Below are 27774 nucleotides of genomic sequence, written 5' to 3' on the forward strand. Positions count from 1 at the left end.
GGACTTTTGCATTAGCACAGAGGAATGAGAGTTCCTGCAGCTCCACATCCTTCTGGCACCCGGTGGGTCCCTGTCCTCGATTTTGGCCATTCTAACGGGTCTCTAGGGGTGCCCTGTTTAATTTGCAAGCTTCTAACAACTTAGGATGCAAGCATCTTTTCAGATGCTCCTTTGTCATTCGTAGGTCTGCATTTGGTGAGGCGTCTGCTTGGAGCCTGTGCCCATTTTCAGTGGGGCGGCCTGTCTTTCCTGCGTCCTAGGCCGTCCTGGAGGACGTGGGGAGCAGCCCTCTAGCAGACTCGTCTTCGGCAAGTGCTTTCTCCCGGTCTGTGGCTTGCCTTCTCATTCTCATGGTGATTTTGAATTCCTTCTTTTTCATTAGCTCTCTTTTCAAATCTTTTAGCAATGAGCACATAGCACCTGCGTATTGCTTGAATATTGGTCATTTTTAAAAGGATTTAAAAGTTGAGCTGAGAGTAGCAGGAAAGGGAACTCACACGTACACTATTTAGTATTCACATTAATCCTGAGGCACCATGACGCACCCACCCCTTTGGGTGTGTGTGTGTGTGTGTGTGTATCTGTGCACCCACATACACGTGCACATACCCAAGTGCAGAAAATGCAAAGTCTGGAGAGGGACTAGGCCTGGCTCAAAGTCACGCAGCCAGGAAGGGGTGCTGGGCTCTGAGCTCCGCCCTTTCTCACTCTAGAACGGGCACTGGTTCACCCAGGGTGTGCTCATGGTGGGAATCTAACTCCACTGCTCCCTCGGTGGCCTTGAACTTCTGTGGGGACTCTGCATTCACAGAAAGCAGCCTGTCACCTCTCCTCCCTCCCCTTCATTGCAGCACTCTGGGCCGTAACTCTTGGAACAGCTTCCAGATTCTTGGCAGTGACCAGCCCAGTTTCAAAGCTCCAATGACTCTGTCCAGGGCCAACAGGGAGCTGAGCATGCAGGCGCAGGGAGGCAGACTGATGACAGGTGCCCAAGCCCTGCTGCAGGTGGCCCCTCCGCCAACAGCCAGGCCAGCCTGGCCTCCAGCATGCAGACCTGCCCGTCACCCTGATGGTGGCATGGAGGTGGCTGAGCTCCTGAGACCTAAGCTGCACCAGCCAGGTAGGCATAGCAGACAGGTAGGCATAGCAGACAGGGTTCCCGTTCCCACCGACACTTCCCATGAGATTCCTCTGTGAAGCCCCTACTCAGGGCCTGACCCAGGCGACAGACCACCTCCTAGGTCCTCCTTCACCTCCTTCCTCAGACACCACGCTGTCACTACAGTGTCATAGTTTTATTGTGACCCACTCCTTCACTCACTCAATGAGCAGGAATTCACTGAGCTCCTACTATGTGCCAGGTGTGATCGAGGCCCTGATGATTCAATGCCGAACAAGACTCCAAAACAGTCCTCCTCTCAAAGAACTCACTTTGCAACCAGGGAGAGAGACTTTCAGCAGAACGAATCCATGCACTGCCCAGAACCCGTTATGAAGCAGTAATGAGCGCTGCAAGAAAAATCTTCAGGAGAGCAGGTGGAGGGGCGGGGGACGTTGGCAGTCCTGAGTGGGTATTTCCCTTGAAGAGCTATCTTGATCTGTCGTCTTCTCCAAGGCCACTGTTTGGACTTTTTCTTCAAGTGGATCAACCTCGGCTTGAACAAACAGAGCCCGATGCGGTCTCTCCTAGTTTTCCCGTCAGGCGGTCGCCCCTCTCTGGACGCTAGTGTGTGTGGAGACCAGACGGGGTGAAGGTGCTGGCGGGGCACCTTCCTGACACTGTCACTGTGTCTGGTTGCAACCCTGTGACCAGATGGGTTTGGTGCCCTGGGTTGGCTGTGAGACTCAGCTGCAGCTTCAAGGGATGAGACCATGGGCACAGGGTCCTCCAGCCACCAAGGGCCAGCCAAGTTGAGACCTGGTTTGTCTCCCTGGAGCCTCCTGCCCATCCTCTCTGCCCATCCTCCCTGCTCAGCCCTGGGAAGCAGCGGTCCCGGGCTCTCCTGCTCTGCACCTTTGCCCAGCGGCACTCTGCTCAGGCCTTCTGGTGCCCATACCTGGCAGCGTCGCTCACCTGGGGTTCTCGCCCGGCCTTCCCCGACCTGTTCCGGGCAGCGTGGCCAGCCCGGCTCGGCAGCCAGCCTGCGACTGTGCCCCGAATCCTTAGCTCCTTGTGCCCCATTCTGAGGTCTGGGGACTCTCACCTGGCTGTGTGAAGCACCTCCCCTGCCGACCCTCCCCAGCCTCCGCCAGAGCCTTCTCTAATGCTCCCATCTGGGTGACGCCCAGGGGCTTCCCAGAGCCAGAAACAGAGGCACCTACCACCAAGGCCCTCAGCGATGGTGACAGGGCACTTCACCCCCCACCCACCATGTGAAAGGTCTCAGGTCCCACTCCAAAATGCCTGGGGTGCAGATCCCAGCTCTGCAGGGCTCTGACCCTGGGACATTGGTGTCCTCTGCGACTCTTAGAACAGTGGCGATGCAGGTCCTCCTGTCCTCCAAGGAGGCTGGATTCAGAGAGGTAATGCAGGGACAGGCTTGGAGGTGGACCCCAACCAGAGCTTGCTGTGTGAGTAAGACAGGGTGGAAAGGAATCTGGCAGACATTCAGAATGTCCCAGTTCTAGGGCCCGGCCACTTCCTGGCTGTGTGAGCTTAGGCAAGTCTCTTGACCTCTCAGAACTTCAGATTCTTCTTGCAAGTTGAGATGTGGGTCTTAGTGAGTTTTGAGACTAAAAGGAGACTTCGGAGGCTGCAGAGGCCCTCTGAGCGCCAAGGCACGGTGCAGACGGTTCTGCATGTCTTGGAATTGAGTCCATCAACTGTGAATACAATATCGGTTTTAAAGTTGAAATTAGTTGAAATGAAATCAAATTAAAAGTTCTGTCCCTTTGTCACATGTCCAGTGCTTTGAAATCACATGGCTGAAGGGCTGTCACAGCAGAAGGCCCTCCAACACCTCATTCCTTCACCCCTCCGCCCCTCGACCTCTGTGGCAGCCACAGGGCCCACCCTGGGGACGCAGGACCACAGGGAGGTGAGCCTTCTCTCCCACACTTCCTCTGCCATTCCGTTTGCTGGGCCTCCGTCTCCTTTCCTGTAAGATGGGCCTCGGGGACTCCCAGAAGCCCACCCAGAAGGCACACTGGGTGTCTCTGGGGGTCCCAGGGGCCAGGCTGAGCTGGGATGGATGTCAGCTCCCTGCACCAGTCTGAGACTCGGTTTCCCCACCCTGGACGCCCAGGATGGCAGCGAGGGGGCAGGAGCCTGTGTCATGGCCTCCTGCAGCGTGTCCTGCTGGGTGCCCATGGGGTGCAAGCTGGAGAGACCCAGGGAGCGGGGAGGACCCTGCTGAGGAGGGAACAGGGAGGGACAGGCTGGGGCCGGGACAAAGTCCAGGCTGCAGGCAGGTTCAGGGACACTGCCCTGCCCTCCCCCTCCACGCCCTCCCCCAAGTCCACGCCCTCTGGGCCCCAGTGTGGTTCAGGCTGTGCTGAGTCACCTCCCAGCCCGAGGGATTCCTGGGAAGGGCGTGAGGCACTGCACGTCCTGAGGGGCAGGCTGCCAACCAGCACCCCTGGTCCCCCGGCTCCGCTGCCGTCCCCTTCTCCAGCCCCGGGCCCAGGCCTTGGGATTGTGCTGGTCAGCGGCCAGCGCCCCAGTCCCGCGGTCCCTGGTCTCCAGCCCCAGCACTGGGGGTTCGGGAGCTGAGGCCCAGCCCTCCTGCAGCCCAGGCCCACAGAGGAGCCGCTGTAATTCTGCCCCGGGGCGCGTGGCTGTTGGACACACAGATCCTGCTCTGCCTGTCCCTGTCCCTTGTGGGCCTCAGGGCTAATGGAGAAAGAAGGCTCCCCTGAAGGAGCAGGGGACAGTCCGAGCCTGGGGGGGTCCGAGCCTCTGCTGGGAGGGACGTGGCTTTGCCAGGGAGGACGCCAGGTGGGTCTCAGGCTTACCTGTCCCCTGCCCCCTCGGGTGGCTTCTTCCCCCCAGGACAGGCGTGTTCTGAAGGTGAAGTGAGAGGGTGGCCAGGGAGGGTGGGGACCCCTGCTGACACGACGGACCCCTGCTGACACGACAGACCCCAGCTGCTGTCAGGAGTGGCCGCAGGCCACAGCCCCCCTCCCTGCCACCCAAACTGGGTCTCTGTTTTCGGGTCCCTCTGAAGAGTTTGTTGAGTGAATAAAAGGGAGTGATGGCCGGGGACATGCTGAGTGGGCACCTGGCCCCTTCTGTGCCCCAGGAGGCCTCAGATCCCAAGGGGGCCCATGGCTGCCTCCAGGCAGGACCAGCAGCCCAAGGCCATTGGGGTGGGTGAAGACCACAGGGACCCGTGAGCCTGGAAACAGGACTCCCCTGCAGCCAGCCAGGTGACAGCGAGGCCAAACCGGCAGCCAGACGACCAAGCAGCCAGCCAGAGGGCCCACCGGGCGGCTCTTCTGCCCTGGACTCTCCCCCCTCTGCTTGTTGAAGAAAGTGTCCCAGAGGAAAGCCGGGCCGGCGGGCGGCTGAGGTTCTGAGGGTTTTCTCAGCTGGGGAAACACAAAACCACGACAGATCCCTGCTACCCGACCTGGCCAGGCCTGGTCACCAGCCAGCCCTTCCCCTGAGCTACGCTGACCCCTCAGCTCTTCCCCAGGTTGCGGGGCCAGCTCTGAAGGTCATCTGAAGGACCCCCGGGAGACGCAGGTCTATGTGTCTTCTGCCTTCTTGGCTGAGGGGGCTCGTCCCTGTGCCCTGTCTCTGGGAGGGGCGCTGCCCCCTGCTCCTGGCCCCCCTCGTGCTGTCTGGCCAGGGACCTCCGTCCGTGTGTCCACACACATGCTGCTCTGAGGACACTGTCGAGTGCTGGAATCTAGCCACCCCAGCTCCCGGGCCTCCCAAGTCCTACTGAGGGGAGCCGCCGCCTCTCCTTGTGCAGAAGACGATGGAGCTGGCTTTAAGAGACCTTACGAAGGGCCCCGAAGTGACCCATCCACCAGGACGCCACCAGCCCCTTCCCCCAACATTCAGGACTTCCCCGGCTGCATGCCGGGGCCCCTGCTCCCCCAGCCGTAGATTTCGCCCTCACCCCCGCTGCCCGGCATCTTCCTGCTCCCCAGGTCGTGGCTCCCCGCGGAGCCCTGCAGGCAAAGGCCTGGGCTGGGTCCCACCACCCACTCTCCTCTGGCCCTGCTGCTTTCTGGAAGACAGCTGCCATCTTCCCGGCTCTCCACTGTGCCCTAGCCTCTGGCTCGGGTTCTGTCTCCCCGAGGAGGAGATCAAGGCTTTGATGGTCCCAGTGTCTTGCCCAAGGTCACCCAGCCTGTTGGTACCAAAGCCAGTCTTGGAATCAGCTCTGGCCCTGTGGCTGGGGCCGGGCACTGCACAAGGGTGCAGTTCCCTCCAGAAAAGAGCCAGAGAGCTGGCAGGCCCTGTCCCACAGGGGCCCTGCTGGCTGGTCAGTTTCCATGGGTCTCCCGCGCTAGCCAGGCCGCACCAGGGCCCCTCAGTGGGGCCTCTTCTCAGAGCCTGCAGTGGGGCTTTGGAGACGGTCACTGTGTGTTTTCGGCATTTTAACCTTTCTTCTCCTCGGTCCTCTCCGCCTCCCCGTTTCCCTCTCTGGCCACTGTGGCTCCTGCCCTCCCTCGGCAGCCCGCCTCTGCCTGGGCCCAACGTGTGATTTGAAGACCGTCCTGGGCCTCCACCTGGTCATTTCTGGGGAAAGTGCTGCCCCACAGACGGTTGGTTCTGAAGGTCTGAAGTGAGGGCGGTCGGGTTAGGCGGGCGCGGGAGCCGCGATGACTGTAATCAGGGCAGAGTGACAGGTCTGGGGTGCCATCGCCTGCTCCGGTGGGGCCTGGGCCCTGGGAGTCCTGTCGCAGGGCAGTCGTAGTGGGGCCTGTGGTCTGGGAAGAGCACGGCGTGGTGCCGAGGGAGGCTGCCGGTACCAGTGTGTGGGGGGGCAGCCCTGGGGGGTCCTCTGGGGGCCACGGGGATGGGGGCCGCGGGGGTAAATGTCCAGACACAGGAATGGCTGCAAGTGTGTGTCCTCCCCATCCCCCACCCAGGGCTGGGCACCTGGTCCTTTCTGAATGTCCAGCCCCTGTGCTGACCCTCAGTAGCCCCTGCCCCACTGAACCAGGGCAGGGAGGGCAGGGAGCCCGGCCCTCTTCACCTGGAGCAGGACACACACCTGAGAGCTTCCGTGTCCTCCTGGGCTCCTGGTCTGGGTCCCCAGGGGCCATGGGAAGAGCAGCCGGGGAACCACCCAGAGCCTTGGAGGCTGCGCGGCTCCTGCGCTTGCCGGGCGGAGCTGCTGTGCTTCTCAAGGGCCAGCAGCTGCACTGGGCAGAGGTGGAAGCCGGCGCCCGGCCAGAGCGATTCCCAGTCGGATCTTACGTCAAGTCTCAGCCCTTCTCCTCCTCCTGGGACCACAGGTACAGCATGGCAGGTTGGGGACAGACACACAGAGCATGTGACATCAGAGGCCAGGCGCCCCTCAGAGCCGACTGCTGACTCCAGCTGATTGGTGTGTCTAGATGTCCCCGCTGCCCGGCTGAGCTCCAAGCTTCCGGGGTGAGGCGGCGGGGATGGACCCTGCTGCTGACCTCTCCTGGGTCTGCATCTTGCCCCCTTGTGTCCCCTCTGTGGGACAAGCTGCTGTCAGACCTGGGGTCCTGCCGTGGCCTCCCCCTTTCCCTGTATTGATTCCCTGGTCTCAGTCCCACATGCCAGGAATCCTGCCGACCCCAGATGAACTGGGACAGCTGGTCACCTACACCGCGTCCGCTCAGAGTTAAAACCAAGTCTTCCAGAGGTCCCCCAGGCCCCATGTGCCCTGACACTGACTCCTAGACCTTCTCTGACTGTCTCAGCACGCGGGACCTCCGCCCTCTGTGCCATCCCATGGCCGCCCTGCTCATCCTTGAACATGCTAAGCAGGTTTCTCTCTCAGGGCCTTTGCACGAGCTCTTCTCTTGACCATCTACCACATGGCCCTCTCCTGTTCTTCCCGGTCTTTGCTTATATCCACCGTCATCAGTGAAGCCTCCCCCAGGAAGTGGCACCTCCTGCCTGTGGAAGATGATCTCCAAAGATGGCTGCCTGCCCTCCGGGCCCTCCCTGGTGAGCACGCTCACACTGTCTTGGTCAATCCAACCGCAGTGGACTGCACACGAAGCAGGAAGAGCAGCCCAGCTGAGCTCAGCCCAGATGACAGCCTGGAAGACAGCCAATCAGCACCTTTCTAAATTCATTTCTATTGCACTTGTGCAGTGACTGATCACTGACTGACACACGAGGTCCCCTGCCGTCTGCTTCGGTAGCGCTGGCCTCCAGCTAACAGGCTGCTTTGGTCCTTGATATTCATCCGATGGCCCTGCTGCCCCTTAGAAGGTGACCCTGTGGGGCTCATCCTGCTCTAAGCGTCTAGACTGCAGCCTGGCTCATAGCTGATGCTCCAAAAATAATTACTGGAGGATCGTTCGGGGATATCGCACACTGCACACGAGATGCAGCAAAACCGTCCATGCTAGATTGTCGACACGCACTCCGCCAGCCCTGGGTCAGCACGGTGCTGTGGAAGGTCCCAGGCCACGGGAGCACCTGGGAGCAGAGGGATCCTGGCCTGTCTGGACTGCCCACTCCCCTGGGTAAACCCTGGCTGGAGTGGGAGAGGGAGGGGTGAGTGGAAGAGGGAGGGGGGAGTGAGAGGGAGGGGGGAGTGGGAGAGGGAGGGGGGAGTGGGAGAGGGAGGGGGGAGGGAGGGGGAGAGGGAGGGGTAGGGGAACAGGGAGGGGGGAGTGGGAGAGGGAGGGGGGAGTGAGAGGGAGGGGGGAGTGGGAGAGGGAGGGGGGAGGGAGGGGGAGAGGGAGGGGGAGGGGAACAGGGAGGGGGGAGTGGGAGAGGGAGGAGTGAGTGGAAGAGGGAGGGGGGAGGGAGAGGGAGGGAAGAGGGAAGGGGAGTGGGAGAGAGGGGGAGCAGGGCTTGTTTAGGTTACTTCTGGGTGTGCTGGGGCTGCACTCGCTGTGCAGGAGGGAGATAGAGACAAGATCTGTACAAACACACTCATTCACCCACCCAGTGGCTTCCCGGGGCCCCCTTTGCCCTCCAGACTCCCGGGCTCCTGCCCAGTCACTGTCCCCCAGCCCACCAGGAAGCTCACTTGATGCCAGACATGGAGCCAGAGGTCTCTGTTCACAGGCCTCATCCGGTGACTTGTCAAAGTCACAGCGGCCCAGGGCCTCTGCGGGCGACTGTGGTCTGGGTGGGGCCTAGGAATCTGAGTTCTTAACCAACGCTCTAGAACTCTCTTAAGAGCAAAGACTTTGGGGGAGCTGGACAGTCTCTCGTGAACTGTCCCCAGCTGTGTCTGGAGAGGACCGCTGTGTTTGTTCCCCAGGCTGATGGGACACACTACTCCAAAGCCGTGGCTTAACACAACAGAAGGGCACCCGACAATCCTGGGGGCCCAGGCCGGCTGCGTGTCCCCCAGTCTTCATGTGAAGTCAGAGCCCATTCCAAGAAGCAAGGTTCTGGAGTCTTGGCAGTGACCCAGGGCGTCAGCTGTTGGCCTCAGCACAATGAGAAGCAGACGGACAGCTCCTACACAACTAGGCCACCAGTGCCAGGCCTGTGTCTCTGCTGTAGCCTGAAACTGGATGCTCCCCAAGGCCATGTGTCCCAGACTGGTCCCGCTGGGGGCTGTTGAAAGTGGCCGAACCTCTCAGAGGGAGAAGCTTGTGCAGGAAGTTGGGCTACTGGAGGCAGGAACTTGAAGGAGACTTTGAGATCCTGGCCCCTTCCTCTTTCTCGCTTTGCTTCTGGCCACCATGAGGTGAGTGGACCTCCTCTGCCATGTTCTCTCACCATGATGCACCCTACGGCTGCAGACCCAAACATGGGGCCAAACCATCATGGACTGAAGCCTCTGAAACCATGAACCCAAATAAACCTTTCTTCCTTTTAAGTTTATTATCTCTAGCATTTTGTCACAGTCGTAGAAAACTAACACAACCTTCATTGAAGGTTGAAGGTTGAGACTTTCCCTCATCCATGATACTTAGGAATACTTCTGGGTTTCTGTGCCTATTTAAAGACTATTCATGGTTTTCATTTCAACTGGATTTAATTTAGATACAATATTTAGGGATAATAGTGGGATGTTACCCCCCATTTTTCCCACATGTTTTTATTGGTGCATTGTAGTGGTACATACTGACGGGGTGGCATGGTTGTCTGAACCTGGAAGTCTCCAGGACACAAGGTAGCTAAGTCCTATGTCCCAGACCCTCTTATGACTTCTCACACCAGTTACAATGGTTTTAGCTGCAAGAAGCATCACCTACATACAGGTGGACTAAAGAACAAAGGGAACTTGTTGGCAGATGGGATAAAAATTATGGCAGGAAGGGCTTCTGGACAGGTTTGATTCAGCACTCCATGGCCAACAAGACCCACTTTGCTCTCTGTCCCCATCCTACCTTTCACTGTGTTGGCTTCGTCCGGAGGCTTGGACCCCTCTGATCACAGAATGGCTGCCCGTAGCAACCGTGCCCGCATCCTTCATCTTTCACATCCAATGGAAAGACAAAAATTAGCAAGACACCTTGCTGGGCTCCGAGGTTTGATAAGAGCAGTACTTGGAAGAGTGCAATTCGGAATATACTTGATCTGATTTCAACACTCAGTGCCCAGTTGTTTAAATTAAAACCATGCAAATAGGTAAAGCAAAGTCTCAATTAACTTGTGTGGCAGTTCCGTATAGGCTATCTGCCATCGCCCTTCACCTAGGGCCTGCGTCTCCTCTGCTGGGAGAGAAAGCCCTTATCTGTCAACCCCTTGGGTGATGGCAAGGGTCTCCTTGGCGAGGTCACTGAATGCCCACAAGCAGAGCCGATGGACACAAGGCATAAACACCCAACCAGCCGACGGGAGCCCATTGTGTCCCCCAAAGATACCCTGAAGTTCTAACCACCGTGCATCAGAAGGGGGCTGTATTTGGAAAGAAGGTCGTTGCCGATGAGGTCACAGGGAAGTAGGGTGGCTCCGTCCTGAAGTCGACATAACGTGTGTCTTGGAAGAAGAGGCCAAGAGATACCGAGACAGAGACACCAGGGAGACAGCCACGAGCCACCGGGCTAGGGACCGGGCAGAAGCATCCACAAGCCAGAAAGCGCAAAGAAGTTCTGGAAAATTCTGGCGTCTTGAAGCGGCAAGGAGTATCCCTCCCTAACGTTTTCAGAGGGCGGCCACCCCAGTCCTGGCCGCCCACCCCCACAGAGCCCTGCGGGGGGACTGCAGCTTCTCTCCGCTTCTCCCCCAGCTCATCCTGCGTCCTTCCCCTGCCGTGAGCCCCCAGGTGTCCTTCTCCCTGGGGAAGGACGGCTGAACCCACCAAGGGCACCCCCAAGTCCATCTTGCCCACCGAGCTCCATCTGCTTCCCAGGAAGCCACAGCGACGTGACGCCGACCCTCCGCTAGTCTCCCTTCTCCTGTCTCCAGGGGACAGAAAGGAACACAAGGAGTGAGGACAACTTCACGCTCCTCTGCTCCCGGGGGGCCTTCCGAGCTCCTCCTGCACCCTGACCCCGAGCCAGCTCTGGGTCACAGATGGCAACATCACCGTCACCCACCTACACCCTCGGAGGTCCAGGAATCCAGACGGGAAGCTGTTCTGCCCTCCGTTTGCCAAAGCAGCCTTGCCCTCCAGTGGATTCTCCCAGAGGAAGACGCTGGGAGACACGGGTGCCAGGCAGCGCGGGAAGTCACCTGTCCTGCTCCCTGGGGAGGGGCACTCATCCCAGCCAAGGGGTGGGAAGCGACACGGCAAGGTAGGAGGACAAGAGGGAGTCTGCGGGGACTGGAATCGAGGTCGCAGGGAATCCAAGAATGATTCTGCGTGTCCCAACAAAGGGTCACTGTGGCAATCAGCCAGGGGAGTCATGGCACGAACTATAAAATGTGGGTGCAGGTTAGGTAAGGAGGTGCTGAGCTCACGCGGCCTCTGTAGGGAAGAGTCAGCCTGTGGGTGGAGGCGCCATCGCAGAGTGACTTCTCCCCTTAACCACTGCTTGCCAAATCTCTTCTTCCTTCCCAACTCCAATAAAATAATAAATGCACCAATAAAAAATGTGAAATTGCTGTGAATTGAATCAACCTCACGGGGCTCTTGACGATCAGTTATCAAACTGTTGAATGGGGTGTGGTGACACACACCTGTGACCCCAGTGTCTCAGGGGCTGAGGCAGGAAGATTGCAAATTCAAAGCCAGCCTCCGTGACTTTACGAGGCCATAAGCAGCTCAGGAAGACCCTGTCTCTAAATAAAATATTAAAAAGGTCCGGGGATGATGTGGCTCAATGTTTAAATGTCCTTGGGTTCAATCCTCAGTATTAAAAAAAAAAAAGCCTGTTGACCCACGAGGGCCCTGGGAGGGCCCTTATCTTGGGAACAGCAGGCAGGCACTGCTAGGGGTGCCAGGTGCTAGGGGAAGCTGAATGTTGAATGTGCTTCCTGGACACAAACTTTCAAAGCACTTCTCTGAATACCTCTTTCACAAAGTGGCTAGTCTTGCTCCCGCTGACCAGTGGGCCAAGACTGACCATTCAAGGGGAGACGGGAGCTCAGCTTGGGCCAGCAGTGCCCACCCCTGCAAATCATTAGCCTTTCCTGGGCCTTTACAAAAAATCCAGAAGTCACAGCCCCATCAGAAAGAGCCAAACTAGATTTTCTGGCAAAGGGACCCTGACATCAATATTTATTTTCAAAAGTTACCTTCCCAGGTGACTTTAATGCAAAGTTAGAATCGAGAACAATGGCTCTGGATTCCAGGCAACTTGGAGAGAAGCTTGATGAACAAATCAGCTGTCCATGAGGAACTAACTGGATCTCTGCAGCTTCCTCCCAGGACAGAGGAGGCTGAGATGCCAGAGGAGGCACTTGGAAAGAGTCACTGTAGGAAGCGCATTCTATCAGAGCAAAGGAAGCTGATGGCCACGGCCTTGCAGGACCACCAAGCACAAAGGTCCCATGTCACAAGCAGGCGAGGCCATGCGGCAAAGTCTGTGACCTGGGCTTTGAGACCAGAAGTGAGAGTGGGTGTCCAGTGTGCACCCTGCAGCCCAGGGCTGCCCTCTCCGCAGGGCGCTGGGGGTACTGCGTGCCTTGCCTTCTCTGCCAGGGGCTAGGAGTCGGGTCACTTGGGGCCTGGTGGGGTACCAGGGATCCCCTGGAGGAAGCAGCAGCAGGGATGGTGGAGCTGCTCAAGGAAGGAGCCAAGTCCCCAGTGGAGCAGCTGTTCCAGCCCAGGACAGCCCAGCCGATGGTTGCATGAGACGTAGACTCCCGCCTGGTTTGCATCACAGTTATGTTTGGAGTCAGTCAGAGCCACCGACCCTGTATTCCAATAAACAGTCAGCTTAACCCTCCGGCACCAGGAAGTCGGCTCTGCGCAACCCGCCCTCGTGGTGCAGGGCATGCTGGGTAAGACAAGGGCCATCTTAGACTGCACGGTGCTGAGGGTGACTGCCACCTGCAGAGTGCTGCCTGCTCCTCCTGACCACCCCCTCCCCCCAGAGAAATGCCCAGTGTGACGTCTCGCCTGACATCCTGCCTTGTCCTGTGAGCCCCAACGGGGCAAGGAAATCAGAGACTCAAGGATTTGCCTCCACGCGGCCTCCCCGGCTGCCCTCTCCCACCCTCTTCCCCATGCAGCCCAGAGCAGCCTGGCGACCCTCAGCAAGGCAGGAGCATGAGCTGCGCTGCTGACCTGCCAGCCTGCTCGTATCCGAAGGGCCCCTCCTGGTCGCCTCCTCCAGCGAGCACCGGTCCCTCAGTCCGCGCTCCAAGGCAGGCCCACAGGGATGCCTGTCCTGGCCCCTGACCACTGTGGCGGGAGCTGCCCTCCTCCCCTCCACTGGATGCAGGCACCACAGGCCAGGCCAGGCTTCCTCAGCCAGGCCAGGCTTACCATGGTGTCCAATAACTGCTACAGGTTGGAATAAGGCCAGGGGTGACCGACCGGTCGGTGCCCAGGTACAGACTCACCAACGAGCCGGCAACGTGAAAAGTGATCTAATCACCTCAGGAGCGACCTCTGGTGAATATGTACCTCTGAAAATGTGTGTGTGGAAAAGGAACGGATAACATTATTCTAACAACGAGGACGACAAACACGATTAACACAAATCAGACATTGTCCATCTGCCGCAAGATTTTTCTGCTTTTCTGTCTTATCATTCCTTACCACCCAGGTGGATATGTGTAATTATCTCAGTTGAAGACAGTGATGCGCAGAGGGGTTAAGTAACTTGCTCTGGATCACACCACCTAGACCCAGGGGCCCAGGATTGTGATGGTCTACCCCATGGCAGTCCACACAGGACGGAAGGATCCAGTGGAGTGAGAAGCAAGAGTTTTGCAGGAACTGACTCCTTCTCTGGTTTGCACCATCCCCCACTGCCACTTGGTTCAGCGGAGTTTGGGCCAAAGGGTACATCACCTGTGGGCTGCTGGGCCCAATTTCCTGAGTCAGAACTTATCTGGTGAGACTCTAAGCCGCTTTATAAGTGGAGATCGTAAAATACACACGGTGGACAGACTGTTAGCCTTGGCAGAAATAACCTCTGGTAACACGGGAACTGCCCAGGGCAGGTGTCTGGGAGGACACAGACCAGGCCCGGCCTGAGCCTGTGCTTCGGGGCTCACAGAAACACCGCTGCATTTGTGGCTGTGCGGAAGTGGTCAGGGCTCCTGCGTGTCCAACGCCTGCAGGCTCCTCCAGGGGTAAACCCGGGGCCTGGTTCTCACGGCACAGTGACGAGCATCACCAGATCCAGGAGGTTCGTGGATGCACCTGCCCCACTGCCCGCAGGGGACAACTCACGGCTGACATGCCTAGTGCCAGCTTTACGCAGTGTGTCCACGTTCTCTAGCAAAGCAGGGGGGAGGCCGGGCACTGGAGCTGGCCGGGACATGCATTTTTCTTAACTTCGGCCGCTGCCCTCCTTTTAGGCAAGGGCTCCCGGCTGGGGGGCGGGGGGGGGGGGCTGCTGTCCTCTCTCCACGCAGACAGAAAAGGCCCAGTCAGCTTTAGTCAGGGCAATAGACACCCTGGGCCGCGAGGCCAAAGTCCAGCTGGAGTCCACGTGCCGTGTGTTACAGGACACAGAGCCTGACCCCCTGTCCCCATGCCTCCCGGTCCTGGCCGTGCTGAGAGAGGAAGGGACTTCGCAGGGCGCAGGCATGCAAATTCAAGTTCAAATTCCATCTCTGCTGCTTAGACTCTGCAGCCTTAGGCAAATGTCCTGTGGCCCGAGCCTCCACGCTCTTCCCTCTGGCCACCCGGCTCCTGCCTGCTCTGAGGTCAGGCAGGTGTGGCCGCCTGGTCTAGAGCAGAGTGGAGCAGATGCCGGGAAACGGGGGCCTCTTCTCCCCACAGAGAGGCTCAGAGGGAAACGGGCAGGTTGAGTGCCCTCCTCGGGATGTGGGGGGCTGGGACCTGAACCCCAGGACTCACACTGCCAATGCCCACACCCCCTCTGCCTGTAGCCCCCCAACTCAGCCCTCTGGGAGTGTCCACGTATCCCAAGGAGAACAGAGGCAGCTCACAGGTGGCTGAACACAGGTGGACCACGGGTACAAGCCACCAGCTATGGGGGTCCTAAGAGGAGTCAGCCCCATGTAGAGCAGGGTCTCCAGGAGGTGGAGGCCACTCAGGACTGGCCAGGACAACAGGTAGAGCCGAGGTGTTGGGTGCTGGGCCTGGCAGGTGGGAACCTTTCGGAAGCTTGGCAAAGGGATGACCTTGCGGTCAGCCTGGGAGAGGTCAGCCCGGCTGGACTGGAGCTCTGTGCTCCTCCCCCTCCCAGCTCCTCAGTCCTCCTGCCCCGCACAGCTGAGCCCGAGTGACCCTGCATTGGTAGGGAAGCCGATTGGGCACCTCTTGGCTAGGCACTGATAGTCTCCAGGGTCTAAACAAAGCCCCGCAGGGCAAAGGTCAGGGGTTGAAGAGTTGCCTGGAGTCCTGGGGAGGGAAGGAAGGAGCCCCAGAGCCTGGACTCCATCCATCTGGGATTCCCAGCCCAGCCTCCCACCCTGCAGACACACTCCCTTGAAAACCAAAGCAGGCGGAGCGGCAGGACCCCCTCCGCAGCACAGGGGACCCTCAGCAGCTAACTGCAAATGTCTGTCAAGTGCGTGTTACGTAGCAGGCACCCCTCAAAGCGGCTTCAATATTTTAACTTAGTTCCCACTGCTTCTGCTCTATAAGGGAGGCACCATGATTATAAGCTTCTATTTCACCCCGGGAAATGAATAGAGTAAGTGGCTTGTCTAAGGTCACCTAATTAATGGGACTTAAAGGTTGGATTATAGTCTGGGCAGCTGGGTTCCAGCTTACTGCCCTAACTAGAATGTGTGAGATTGTTTAGGCTGCACACTGCACAAGGGCCCCTGGCCAGAATTCTGAAATCCAGGTGGGATTCTGTTCTTTGATATGCATGTGCTGGCACAGGGCTGCTCAGAGGAAGGGGGCACTGATGTGTTACTTGGACACAGGACCTCCAGGACAAGCTCAACAAACCACAGCTATTGTTTGCTTGGTTTTTATTTTCAAACCATGACCTTCTCAGAACCATCTAAGAGCACAGATAAAAATGCAAAATGCCTGAGTCTGTGACATGGAGCCCTGCCACCAGCCCCAGTGGGAACGGCCTGGAGCCAACCCTGCCCCTCCCAGGTGGTGGAGGTGAGCCCTGGGATGTTGCCCGAGGCTGCCTGGGCAGGTCTCCCAGCTAGGCCTTGCAGACCCTCAGCCAGCCAGCCTTCTTCTGGGAATCAGTCCTGCAGAGATGCTTGGCAGCCTCTGCCCAGAACTCACTGGAAACATTGTTGCAAGAGCAGAGAACTGGAAACCACCCATGAACCATGGGGAGGAGATAGGCAGAGTCAACTGTGGCCTGCTGACACTCCAGGGCCCACCTTGAAGAGAAGCAAAGCTTCCCTTGCAACAGTGAAGCGGTCCCATCCACCTGCAGCAGGGCCGAGTCACCCTGAGAACACCGCAGTGGACAGATCTCAGTGCAGGGCACATTGTGTGGATGGTGGCGGAGCCGGGGCTCAGTTCAGTGCTCTGGAGAGGCCGCCTGATGCTCACCCTGGCTCCCACCTTAGCTGATGGCTGCAGATGAGTCCTTTGACTTGACTCATGTCTGGGGGCCAGGACTCAGGGCAGGATCCAGGGGTCCTGGGTGTGAATCCTGGCTGGCCACCTCCTTCCCATGTGTCTGGCTTGTGACTTGTCCTTGCTGGGTCATGATCCCCTATAAGAGGGACTCGCAGGCAGTGCTCGCTCTGAGCAGCAGGCGTAAGGACCAAAGAAGAAAGCCTGTGCTGTTTGCTGTTTGCTCAAGGCCAGGAGCACTGGGCGCCCGAAGGGTGCTGGTTCTCCTGAGCTGGAAGAAGACTGCGCTAGAGAAACGTGTGCTCTCTCAGGACTCACCCAGTTCGTAGCATTTGATGTTTTTGAAAGGAAGAATGAATTGCTCTTGCAGTCAGGAAAGCAAGTCTGTGTGTGGTATCGGAACAATGCCTTTGGAAATGACCGTCTTGGAGAGTCCACTCCCTAGAATAAAGGGTGAAGGGACTTAGGACTCAGGTTCCCAGGCCGCCGTCTCTGTGTCCCCTGCCCCAGTCCCCTGTCCTATCCCCTGGCCTGGCTGCTGTCACTGATCTTCCCCAGGCTGTCCCCTGGCAGGGCAGCCACCCCACAGTCCCTGCCTTCCCAAGACCTGGTTCAGCACCAGGCACACAGTGGTGCTCAATAAAAACCTGCTGAGTGCTTGAACACGCAGGGACACCCCAGGGCTTATGGGAGGAAGTGACTTCCACAGCCCGACAGTAAACACGCTCCCTCTGACCCTCCCGGAATGCCCTTGGCTCACGTCCCCAAGTCAGGCCCTCAGCGAACACTGTGTGAATCACACGATGAAACAACACATTCCAGACTCCACCTTGGGCAGCTGACCCTCCAGGCTACCATGCGGTCAGCTGGCCAAAGGCAGCCCAGGATCCCAGGGGAAGGGACCTCCAGCCCCCGCAATAGCCGCCAGGCCTCAGAGAGAGCTGGAGGACCATGGGGAGGAGGGGTGAGGCCACAGTCACGGCTCACTGTGTGCTAAACAGGGTTTCAATCTCCACAGAGCAGGGGACCCACGGCCCCTAACAATCACAGCAACACAGACAAGATGGAAATGGGGGGAGGGGAGGGGGGAGGAGGGAGAGGAGGAGGGAGGGGAGGGGGAGGAGGGGGAGGAGGGGGAGGAGGGGGAGGAGGGAGGGGAGGAGGGAGGGGAGGAGGAAGGAGAGAGGGAGGAGGGGAGGAGGAAGGAGAGAGGGAGGAGGGGAGAGGAGGGAGGGGAGGAGGGAGGAAGAATGGTAGGGAGAGGTGGGGAGAGGGAGGGAGGGAGGGCTCCCCTTTCCTCTGTCTGGCCCCCACACACTCTAGCGAGAGGTGGCAAAGAGTTTTGCCTTTCCTGTAAAACTCACCAGAATGCGTGTGGACCAGCTGGCCACGTCACACTCGGGGCAGAGGGAGCAGGAGGCTGCAGAACAGGGTCCCCCACACAGGTCCCTCCAGCCACGTCTGCCCCAACAGCTTCCCCTTTTCACATATCAGCTAGAGAGCTGGGGTTTCACTCAAAACACTCGGACATCTGTTTATCTATCGTGGTTGTATGGGGTGGGGGTCCTCTGACTGTGGCTGGGGAGCCCAGGAGCTCGCTGCTGCACCCTCCTCATCTCACAGGCCCGGAGACCAAGGGAGTGTCTGGTGGAGGTTTCTGGTCTCTCAGCCCAGACCCCGTCTTCTCGGCCCCCTGAGGCCCGGGTCTGTGCACCTGAGGCCCGTGTGCTCAGGGAGAGATCCCTCCTCTGGCTACGTCCTCCTCAGGGCTTGCACATCAAGGGCCCTTCCAACAGCGCCCAAGTCAGGCTTCCAGCCCCGGGAGGAGTCCTCAGGTGAGGGCCTGTGAGAGACCCTGGGGGTTGGGAGCTGAGCCTCTGACATCCCAGGTCAAGGGCAGGAAAGATGTCGGCCTTGGAGCTGGGGAAGCTGAGCTGGACTCCAGGCTTTCCCCCTCCCAGCTAGGTGAGTCTGAGCAAGAGCAGAAACACCCGGCCTCGCTATACTCAGGTTTAGAATGGACTAGCACCCAAAGCTGGGTGCAAGTTTAAGTTCCTATCAACAGAGCTGCTGGCCCCAAGCAGGTGCCCCTTGGTTCGAAATTTCTGTCCCAGCTGGGCTTGGCTTCTGTAGGAGTCCTGTGGATAGTCAGCTCTTGGTTTCTGACCAGCACCGGGAAAGTGCCATTCTTCTTCATGTTAAGACAAAGAAAGACCAGCTCAAGGCTCACAAACTCAGCTCCTTCAAAGTGCAAGGAGGGGCAAGTCGTGTGGGGAAGGGAGGCTTCAGGCCAGGGTGGGATGAACACAGGCCATTAGTCATGTCTACTCAATTAGCTGTGTGATTTTGGGAAAGTCACTTAAACTCTCTGAAATTGTTATCAGAACCCCAGCAAAGGAAACAGTATCTTGAGAAGAGATAGTAGGCTGCTTGAGAAGAGTACCAAGCATGCACAATGCCTAGGTGCCTCTCAGGGCCCCACTCTGCCAATGCAACAGGTGGAGGATCCCTTATTCACAATGCCTGGGACCAGAAGTGTTTCAGATTTGGGACTCCCCCCATATTGGAATATTTATGTATGTGTAATGAGTCACCTTGGGGAAGGACCCAAGTCTGAGGCCTAAATGCATTTGTCTTCTTTGTATCTTTTTTTTAAATTTTTAGTTGTAGATGGACACAATACCTTTATTTTATGTATTTATTTTGAGGTGGTGCTGAGGATCGAACTCATGCCTCACATGCGGTAGGCAAGTGCTCTGCCCCTGAGCCCCAGCCCCAGCCCTCGTTTGTATCTTATTCTCAGAGCTGAAAATTTCACACCATCTTTTTGATGCACCAACATGTTGATTGTGACCTGTCACATGAAGTCACTTTCCACTTGTGGAGCCCTGTTGGTGTGTGACGTTTCAGAGCCAGTGTCCAGCCTGGGGGGGACGTGTCGGATGCTCACGTGGCTACCCCCGACTGTGCATCCACAGGACACGGTTCTCCTGGTCTCCAGAAATGCCCCCAGGTGTGCCCTTGTTTAGACGTTACAGACTTTACAGCCAAGGCCCAGAGATGTGAACTTACCTCCCCAGAGTCACTCAGCATCAAGAGGCTTAGCAAGAGTTAATCCTGGTGTCCTTGGTCATTTAGTCACCGTCCGCAGGGACTGCCATTTCTAGCTTCAAAACGCCCATCCCGGGGCCGTGGGTGTGGCTCAGTGATGGAGCACTTGACTGGCACATGCGAGGACCCAGGTTGGACCCCACACTGCAGAGCAAAACCAAAGCCACCAGCCACAGCACCCCATCCCACCGTCCTGTCCCACTCCCCACTAGCGTCTCCCCCTCCGTGCTTCCCCACCGTCTCTCCCCTCCACTCGGAGGCCTGCTCCTTGCTTTGGCCCTGTGCCTTGAACTCTAGTCCCCATCTGTCAGGAGGATCTTTTTGCAAAGTAAATCTGACGCCTTAACCCTCAGCTCACACCCTCTGCTGGCCTCGTAGCAAGTAAGGGGCAGGCCGGGGCTCCCTCTGGGCTCCCCAGGCCTCCAAGCCCTGTCTCTGAGGGTCGCACGGAAGCCCCAGTTTCCTCTGTTGAAATCCTAGCCCCAGCCTCAGAGCACGGCTGCATTTGGGGACAGGACCTTGAAAGAGCTGTTCAGGGTAAAAGGAGGTCATTAGAGTGGCACTGATCCAATCCGAACAGTGTGCTCATGGGAGAAGGTGGTCAGGACCCTGGGGTCGTGGAGGACCAAGTGGAGACGCAGGGACAGGGCACCACCCACCTCCAAGGAGGCTCCAGAGGAACCAGCCCCCACAGCTTGGTTCAGACACCTCCCAGGTGACCAGAGAATGCATTTTTATTGTTTAGGCCACCTGATCTGTGGTATGTTACCCGTGGTCAGTGGTCCACTGTGGTCCAAAAATATAGAGGGAAAATTCTGGAAGTAAAAAGTTATGAGGTTCTCATTGCCCAGGGCTCTGAGAAGTGTGAGGAAACCCCGAACCCGCTCACCTGCTCTGACCCGCCGGACGTGAGTCACTCCCCCGCCCAGCTTATCCACGCACCCACACTGACTGCCTGTGGGTCACCAGCAGCCGCCTGTTGTCAGTTAGTGTGCCAGGGTCACGGTGCTGGTGTTCAGGTAGCACTTTCTGAATCACTCCTGGCCTCAGAGCACAAGAGCAGTGGTGAGCGACGGTTCCGGCGTGTTCTTAGAATTCTCCTGCCTTACTAGTTGCCGAGACTCATTTATTAATTGAAGGTAGTCACAGGTGTGTGTAGCAGAGAAGATGTCGTGTTTAGAGTTCAGTACCCTCTGCGGTTTCAGGCAACCTTGGGGTCTTGGAACGTCAGCGGATGAGGGGACTGCTGGCTCACTTACGGCAGCCCAAGTGACAGACACCTGTCCTCAGCTCCTCTCTACTCTCTGCTGGAGCCACACTGGCTCCTCCCAGTTGCTCAGGCTGGAGACCCCCCTGCACACCCACAGAAAGGCAGCTCTGGGGTACCTCAGCCTCTGCTCCCCTGGGGCCCTGCGCTGAGCCAGCTCTGGGGCTGGCTGCAGAGATGAATAAAGAAGCTGCCACCTCCAGGGACAGAACCTGGTCCAGGGGGGTCATGGAATCCTTTAGACTCAGAGGCTGCTGGAGTAGAGATTTTGCAATTGGGTAGGAAAAAAAAAAGGACCAAGATACCTTCATGAATGGAATGTGTCCACCCCAAAATGTCATGTCACAGCGGTAATCTACTGTGGCAGTGTTAAAGGAGGGGACTGTGGGTGTTGATGAGGGTTTGAGGAGTTCATGAGGGTGGGCCCTCCTGATATGATTATGCCTGTAGAGTGACAGCAAGCAACCTGAGACCACTCTCTCCTCCACAGGAGGACACAGCAAGAGGTGGCCATCCGAGACCAGAGGTGGCCTCGGTGGGCTCCAGTCTGGGGGCACAGGAACCTGCCCTGGGGGGTGGAGGTCTGTGGGACAAGCGGCCTCGTGGGTGCTCCTGCTACAGCAGCCAAGCTTCCCGGCATGGGGATGCGGCCCCAGCTGGGGTCAGGGGACTGGCTGGCACCCCTCTTCAGCTAAGGCCTTGCTAAGGTGGGACTTCCCTTCTCTGGCCCGTTTCCTCATCTCTGGACAAGAGATGAAAAGCCTTATGGCTAAGGGCTTCTGGCCTCAGAGCAGAACCCCTGTGTGTCTCAGCTGGCCAGTGCCCTGGACTGGACAGGAGCTGCGGGGGGGGACCACATGCGGAGCTGGGGCAGGGGCAGTGGCAGGAGGAAACCCCACGCAGCGCTTTTCTGGAACACCTGAGGTCATTGCTGGGGCTGAGTCCACAGCTCTGGGGAAGCGCAGGACTGACCTGTCCCCTCTCTGGTTAAATATTTGCCTGCTCTGGCCCCATTTCCAGAGGACACTCTCAGCCAGCTGGCGAATCTATGTGGACCTGGCCAGGGTACACGTGGGCTCCGGACTTGAACAGCACTTTTGTCATTGGGTTTTTATTTAACCAGAAAAGAAAAAAGTAGGTACACAGTCCCTGGTTCAGCACCAGGACCTGGTTCAGCAGCAGGCCTCCTATCACCCCCACCCCCACCCCCGCTGACCTCGGCCCCTCTCAGGCCCACAGGAGCCCAGGGCGGCGGAGGACCCCAGCAGCAGGCTCCCCACAGAGAACGTGGACACCGGATCCTCCTGGGCTCTGAGGTGGAGCATCGCTAACTGTCCCTTGACCTCCCTGAGCGTCGAGGGCACCCTGCAAAACCGGGGAGCCGTTTCCAGGCCAGGCCCTGGGGCTCTGTCCTGGTGCGCCCTGCCCTGCGCGGCTAGACACCCTGCAGCGCTACCTGCTCTGGGCCTCAGGTCCCTGCCTCTCTGCGGGGCCCCTCCCTGGCTGTGACAGTGAGGCCTGCTGCAGGTGACCGGCTCCAGGGGGGCACCTGGGCTCAGAGGTCACTGTACCTTTTTCTTATTGGGGGAAGGTACCTAACCTTGGTAACCTGGGGGCCAAGAATGAGAGTGGGGGGGCTCCTGGGGGAGGAGGGGAGCTGCAGGCGCCCTACTGTGGGGGAAGGGCTTGGTAGAGACCAGCACTGCTCTCCGCTCTTCGCCATCAAGTCCCTGCCTGTGCCACCCTTCCTCTCCCTTCCCTGCCCTGGGTGGGTGCAGTGCTGGGTTTGCGTTCTCGCCCCCCTTTTCTGTGAAGCACCCGGTGGGCCGGGCATTTAGCACCATGTTGGTGCGGGTGGTAGTGAGTGCTGAGCCCAGGGGCAGGTCTCGCTGACCCCCCAACCCCAGGTCAACAGGCACGTGGTCGCAGAGGTTTTCTGAATGAATGAATAAACAAACTCCCAGTGACCTTCCAGCCAAGGGGGAAGCGCTCCTGGTCTCTCTCAATCGATAATCATCCATGACCCCGTTTCCAAGCCACGCCCTCGAGAATGGGTCCAGCCCTCAGCTTCCTGACTGTGCTCACTGGGGCAGATGGCCTGGCAGGGTGGAACGGGAGGTCAGGGAGGCCGGGTCGGCCAGGCCCGCTGTGGCTGCCTCACCAGGGCATGGGACACGGTGCACACAAATCCTGTCCTCAGTAAACCCACCCAGGTGGCCGTCCCTGCTCCCCAGGCCCAGAAGCATGCCGCCCTCGTCTGCGGCTCCCTGGGTGAAGTTTTATGCTGCTCAAGGTCTGGGGTTCAGATCCCTCAAAGGAGAATGCACCCCTTCCACACCCAGACCCTGGGGGAGCGGCCACCAACCCATGAGACACTCGCCCTGGTGTGGCCTGCACCCCAAAATACTGGAGGGAGCCTGCTACCTTCTTAAGGGTCCCAGAACACCAAGACAGGAGTCAAGGAGACGGAACCTCAGAGTCTGAATGCCATAGGTCACCAGCAGACGTCCTTTTCCCTGTGCGTCTGCACTTCCACTTTTCCAGGGTACGTTTCCAGAGGTCGGCAAGGAGCCAGGCACTAGGCTGTGTGCTCGTGTGCACAAGCTGATGGCCGGGAGCCCTCTCCTTGGGCAAGGTGGCTGGGGACAGCCCAGGGAGGACAAGCTGCCCTGGGAACTGCCCGGACACTGCTACGTAGGGGTCTCCTCTGGGCCACATCTTCCCAGTCCCCCTGCCAGGTGGGTGGGATGGATGCATCTCTTCCACCAGGAAGCCGAGGCTCAGGGAGCTTAAGTCACACCCAGCTTCACCCGGGAACACAAGGTCAGGCCCCCAGGAGCTCACGTCCCAAGGCCGTTTGACTCCAAAGTCCAAGGCCTGGACCTGTGTGCCCTGCAGTGAAGGAGGGCTGCAGGGGGCAGGGACGCCGACTGCTGTTGCAGGGACAGAGAATTTCCACAGCAAAGCCAGGGCGGGGACTCTCCCACAACCCTCCCGCAGGGTAGCACCTGGTGCTCGTGTTCTCGGGACACTGGGGGCTGGTGGGGTGGTGTGCAGTAGAGCGGCCTGCGTCTTAGGTGCCGGCTGCACACTGCCAGGGTGACGAAGGACAGGTGGGTCGGTGGGTCGCCACCTCGCCCCCTTCCCCTAGAGCACTGGCAAGGGGTCCTTGGAATTGGACCCCTTGGAACTGGGGACTGGCTGCTTGCTATGGTCTCCATCTTAAATGTCCCCAAGGGCCATGTGTTAAAGACTTGCCATTAGCTGTGGCGCTGTCGGGGGAGCTGGGCCTCCTGGAAGGAAGCTGGGTCACTGCGGCTGGCCCTGGAGGGAACCTTGGCCCCTTCCTCTCTCTCTGCTTCTCGGCCATCAGGAGGTGACAGCTCTGTTCTGTCACATGCTGCGGCTGTGAGGTCCCCTCACCACAGGCCCCAAGTGGTGGATCCAGTTGATCATGAATTGACACCCCCAAGACTCGGAGTCAAGGTGAATCTTTCCTCCTCCTAATTGCTGATCTCAGGCACATTTTTTTTTTTTTTTTACAGCAACAGAAATCGAACACACTGCTGTCCTAGTGTGCTTGGTCCACCACTCACAAAGTCCTAGAGATTTAAACGACACAGACAATTTTATCATGATTCTGGAGTCGAGTCCAGTCGGAGGCGGCCCAGGACTGGTTTCTTCGGAGGCCTCTCCTTGGCTGGCAGATGGCTGCTCTCTCCAGCGTCTGCGTGGCCCCTCTACGTCCAACTCCATCTCTTCCTCTCCTGATGACTCCCCTCTACCCTAGGCCCCTGTGGGACTGGGGTCCATCCAGATGAGCTCACTGCAGCTTACGGACCTCCTAACGCAGCCACGTCCTGAGGTTCTAGGAGTCAGAATTTGAACACGTGACCTTGGGGATGAGGAGGTGACGACTCCCACCCCAGAGCGTCGCTCAACCCACACAGCAGGCAGGCACCTTCCTGGGCCATTGAGTGAGCACAGCTAATGGCAGGAGATTGATCTCACCGACAGCCTGGACCAGAACACAGACTCACCGTCCCACTGTGGGATGCAATGACCCAGAGAAGCCATAGGCTCTTACAGACTGGGGCAGGGTGGCCCACCCAGGCTGGAGGTGTAATGAGAGAGAAGCACACTTCCTTCTCCTAAGCCAGAGATTGGAGGCACAATGCCTGCTCGCTCTTGTCTCCTGGAGACAGTCCCTGTTTGTAAAGACACACCGGCCAGACCTTCCTCACTGTCCCCTGAGACCATTAAGACCCTTAAAGTGAGGTGAGCACAGGACCCTTTAGCATGAGTGCCTCCCTGGGGAGACAGCAGGCCACTGGGCAGCTCTGCTGAGCTCAGGCTCAGGAGCCTGGGTTCAGCTGGGTCCCGCAGCCACTCCTTGGCCCGCGCGGCACCTGGCATCAGAGCTGCCCTCTAAGGAACACGGGGTCTACATGGAAGGCTCCCAGGGGCTCCAGCCGGCTCTCTCCCCTGAAGACGGACCAGCCCAGACTGCTCCCCGCTCCCAGAACTCGGCTCCTGCAGCAGTCCTGACGCCCTACCACGGGATGCACACGGAGGCAGGGACGGGACGCCTCGAAAACCCCAGTCAGGAAAAGAAAAAAGCAAAAGCAAAATCCGCCCAACGGTGATGCCTCTATAGCAACAGGACCGGAAAGCTGGGGAGGGGCAGCTGGGAGCAGGCCAAGGGGGTGCTGAGAGAGGAACTCCCTCAGTCCCACTTGGATGCCGCCAGGTTGGAGTCGGCCGCTTCCTCTACTGCTCAGTTTCATCCTCTTTAAAATGGGTATGTTTTCAGTTCCAAAGGAGATGGTTCGCATGACCTGATTTTTTTTTAAATGTTTCCCATGGATGAGTTGACACACAGATCATTTGCCAAGTAACCAACAAGAAACAACTAGTAACATACAAATTCACTTTTTTTTTTTTTTTGTACTGGAGATTGGATCCAATGGCTTAACTCCTGAGCCACATGCCCAGCCCTTTTTGATATTTTATTTAGAGACAGGGTCGCACTGTCCTTGAACTCACGAACCTCCTGCCTCGGCCCCCTGAGCCATTGGGCAAGTCCACAGTTTTGTTTTATCTGTCCACAGAGTTAGAGTCCCAATGCATAGAGCAGAAACCATACCACGTGTCCCCTGCAGTGCCCCCTCCTCCTGACACATGAAGGGCCATGCTGCCCAGTCCCCCTGTTGTCACGTTGGGGTCATGTGACCAAATGCTGGACAATAGATGGGCTGGAATGTACCTGCCTCTTCACAGGCTGGCTGAGGAAGTCCCCAGGAGACCATGGTGTCCTCTTTACCTGCTGTGGTGACTTTGGTAGCCAGATGTCCAGTTGGTGATGGCAGAAATTTTGGAGGGAACTGGAGAACTAGAGGCTGGAAGACCTCCCAGGAGACAATTGCCCTGGACAGCTGTCTGGCCCACGTCAGGCTTTGCTTGTGCAAGAAGCCAACACTTGTGTTTAGCCCTGAGATTTGTAGGCTTGTTTGTTCTTCCAGCATAGCTTAGCACAAACTGACTAAAAGGTCCTGGGTATGTTTTAATGACTTTCCTCCACATATTACTCACTTTGCATTGTTTTATGTTATTTTAAACCCCACTCATGTAGGGTAGGCAATCACTTAGGGATTTAAAATGCAGAAGCAGACAGGTTGGGCTTCTGCTCTCAGCTTTCCAATGTAGAATTGTGTGTTTCTCCTGTGCCTCAAGCAAGTTCCTCACACTTCTCTGAAATATACTTTCATGATCTATAAAAAGGGAACAATGAGGATATTAGTAACTACTTCATACTTCTTGTGTAAAGAGTAAACCGCATAATGCTCAACACAATACCTGACACAGAGTCAGCTTTCGACACACTTTTTAAAAAGTGGAAAAAAAAAATGAAAGCTTTTTCTAAATTCTGAAGTCTGCCTATTACCCCACTGTGTGAGGAAGACTTCCGGCCCCACAAGCATCAGCGGGGCCTTCCCAGGACCTGAGCACAGCTTTACCTCCTACCTTGCAATACCCTCCAAAGCGTGTATTGTCACATCTATCGGATGCTCCACAGCTGCAAGCGACAGGGGCTGTATTCAAACCCAGCGTCCTGCCCTTTACAATATCACTTGTCTCCATATGGTAGGTTTTATTTCCCAGTCCCCAGATTTGGACGGGTATATCGCTATTGGAATATTATATAAGTGAGGAAAAAGTAAAAAGTACCCTTTATTTTTTTATTAGTAGGGCCTTGAATTATTTCAAATCAAATGGATTTATTGAGGCTTTAATATGAAAATTATTTTGTGATTTTCAGCTTCTTTGAAACACCTGAGCGTCAGTGGGCTGCTAGATAGAAGAGATGGTGCTGTCGGCAGGTAACAGTCTGGTGTCAGAGTGGGGCCGTGTGGGTGGACTCAGGACCTTTGCTGTGCCTCCTCCAGCCAGGTGTGCCACCCCTCATGACCCCTTACCCCAGTCCCACACCCCAACTGTTTTCTTGCCTCAGACCAAGAAAAGTAGCCCCTGTCTTTCCCTCTTTCCCCTTGTCCTGGTCCAGGGTGGAGTCTGATGGATGGGAACGTTCGTTACAGCGGTGGCTATTATTGTGCTTAATTTTGGTGAGAAAGAACTTTAGGTAACATGTCAAAACAGAAACTGTGCAGAGAAGAATTGATAGGTTTTGGCTAAATGCACCAGGATAAGGACAAGCCAAACTCTGGGGAATGAGCCACCTCAGTTAACACCTGGCACCGAGTCCTCAACATGCAGAACCTGAACCTTGCAAACAGGATCTTGGATTTTGGATTCTTGTTGCTCTATAATAAACTCCCCAAACAAGAGGCTTGAAACAGCAATCACTTTATTTCCTGTCGATTCTGCAGGCTGGACGGGGGAGGCAGGGCTGGCTGCTCCGCTCTGTAGGCTGGACCATCCACTCAGGTGCTGGGAGGGCCTGGGCCCACCTCCTCCAAGGGGGCAAAGGAAGAAACCTCTAGTCCTTCCGAGAGCTTAGCCCTGACACACCCCAGAGTGACTTGTGCACTTTCAATCAGTTAAAGTGAGCACCTGGGGAGACCAGCCAAGTCGAGGGGCATGGGATCCAGGGACGAGTGCCAGCAGACCTGGTTCACCACAATGACAAAGTGACATTCTGCCACAGTCAGACCCGAAATAGGACCCGGAGGGCAAAGGGACCACCGAAGTGGACAAGTAACTCACTTAAGAGAT

At 57.5% G+C, this 27774-nt stretch overlaps 3 long non-coding RNA genes across 4 annotated transcripts; 2 read left to right on the forward strand and 1 right to left on the reverse strand.

Moving 5' to 3' along the window:
* Positions 1-721: 721 nt before the first annotated feature.
* LOC144365399 (uncharacterized) lies at positions 722-2895 on the forward strand. The gene is made up of 2 exons (XR_013423776.1): positions 722-1120; positions 1362-2895. It is a non-coding gene; the product is annotated as an uncharacterized LOC144365399 (long non-coding RNA).
* A 3107-nt stretch (positions 2896-6002) lies between these two features.
* On the forward strand, positions 6003-8948 carry LOC144365400 (uncharacterized). Of its 2 annotated transcripts, none has more exons than XR_013423778.1 (2): positions 6003-7663; positions 8382-8948. It is a non-coding gene; the product is annotated as an uncharacterized LOC144365400 (long non-coding RNA). The 2 variants fall into 2 exon arrangements; XR_013423777.1 differs by having other exon boundaries at positions 6003-7632.
* Positions 8949-15571: 6623 nt separating this feature from the next.
* LOC144365277 (uncharacterized) lies at positions 15572-19462 on the reverse strand. Its single transcript, XR_013423579.1, has 2 exons — positions 19236-19462; positions 15572-16604 (listed from the first exon to the last, which is right to left on the reverse strand). It is a non-coding gene; the product is annotated as an uncharacterized LOC144365277 (long non-coding RNA).
* Between the last annotated feature and the right edge of the window lie 8312 nt (positions 19463-27774).

Source organism: Ictidomys tridecemlineatus, chromosome 7 (assembly GCF_052094955.1).
Source record: "Ictidomys tridecemlineatus isolate mIctTri1 chromosome 7, mIctTri1.hap1, whole genome shotgun sequence".
In the NCBI taxonomy this organism is placed as follows: Eukaryota; Metazoa; Chordata; class Mammalia; order Rodentia; family Sciuridae; genus Ictidomys; species Ictidomys tridecemlineatus.